The sequence below is a fragment of the Panicum virgatum genome, chromosome 7K (assembly GCF_016808335.1).
Source record: "Panicum virgatum strain AP13 chromosome 7K, P.virgatum_v5, whole genome shotgun sequence".
NCBI lineage: Eukaryota > Viridiplantae > Streptophyta > Magnoliopsida > Poales > Poaceae > Panicum > Panicum virgatum.
The window spans coordinates 6562671-6564238 of record NC_053142.1 but is presented as its reverse complement, the minus strand read 5'-3'; the positions used below and the strand labels follow the sequence as shown (position 1 = coordinate 6564238).

The window sequence follows — 1568 nt, the reverse complement described above, 5'->3', positions numbered from 1 at the left end:
GCTCTTCGTGGTCGGATTTCGAGCTTCCAGCAGGCATCAAATGAGTCAATTCCGGAAGCTTGGGAGAGGCTTTAGGAGTATATTCTGGCATGTCCGCACCATGGAATGGATAATTGGCTCATTCTACAGAACTTCTACAACGGGTTGACACAATCATCCCGTGATCATGTGGATGCCGCTGCGGGTGGAGCTTTCTTCTCGCTGACCATTGAAAGAGCTACATCATTGATCGAGAAGATGGTTTCAACCAAGGTTGGAGCGATGATCGCCTCCAACCACGCCAGCGAGGTATGCACTCCATCAAGGAGGCCGACATGCTCGCTATGAAGATTGATCTCCTCCTCTTGAAATTTGAGGATTATTCCCAAGATAAGGCTCAGATGCAAACACTTCAAACCTTGGAAACTCGCATGACGTGCGAGGTCTGCGGGAATGTTGGACATTCGGGCGACAATTGCCCAGAAACCCAAGAAGAAGCTCTATTCCTCAATGGCAGCAATGGGTTTCATCCACAAGGAGGTCAGGGGTAGAATCAACCGCGCCCATATTACCAAGGAGGTAATGGGAATTCGAATTCTTTCGGTCCTAACCAGCCTACCTTGAGAGATCTTGTCTACAGCCAAGCGAAGATCAGTGAGTCCCTTCAGAAGAAGTTGGCCGCTATGGACAAATCTATGGAGACCATCCATGCCAAGATGGACAGATTCTCCACTGCCATCAAGAATCAGTTTAGTTTCAACAAGATGATTGAGACTCAACTTGCTCAAGTGGCTGCTACCATGCCCCTTGCTTTGGAGAATGTTATGGCGATAAACACACGAGGAGGTAAAACTACTCAAGACCCGCCTTATCCTAACCATGTTAACAGGAAGAAAGCAAGCCCGGTTGCAGAAGGACCACCTCGGGAGGAGGAACCCGAGAAGGTTCATGAAGGGAAGACGGCTTCGCATGAATTTTATGATACCCAAGTATTGCCGTTCCCTATGAGGGCAAGGAAGCCAAGTACAGATTAGTAGTTCAGCCGCTTTGTTGAGATAATACAACAAGTGAACATCAATGTACCCTTGATGGATGCGATGAAGGTTCCGACCTATGCTCGTTATATCAAGGACATAATCAACAACAAGCGACCACTGCCAACTACTGAAGTAATCAAGCTCACTGAGGCATGCAGTGCAGCTATACTTCAACAATTGCCCAAGAAGAAGAAGGATCCAGGATTCCCAACAATCAGATGTTCGATAGGGGCACAGAACTTCGACAAAGCCTTATGTGATTTGGGAGCCAGTGTTAGTGTGATGCCGAAGGCGGTCTTCGACCAACTCAACTACACAGAGTTGACACCGACACCCATGCAGTTGCAATTGGCTGACTCCTCAGTACGGCACCCAGAAGGAATCGCTAAGGATGTCCCCGTGAGAGTACGGGACTATTTTGTCCCAGTCAATTTTGTGGTACTTGATATGGATAATTAGAAGGAGACTACTCTCATTCTAGGATGGCCGTTCCGCAATACAGTAGATGCACATATTGATGTTGGGGCCGGAGAAATCCGACTCCATATCAAT

General features: G+C 47.7%; 1 non-coding gene across 1 annotated transcript; it reads right to left on the bottom strand.

Moving 5' to 3' along the window:
• On the bottom strand, positions 1-107 carry LOC120643197. Its single transcript, XR_005662887.1, has one exon. It is a non-coding gene; the product is annotated as a small nucleolar RNA R71 (small nucleolar RNA).
• Between the last annotated feature and the right edge of the window lie 1461 nt (positions 108-1568).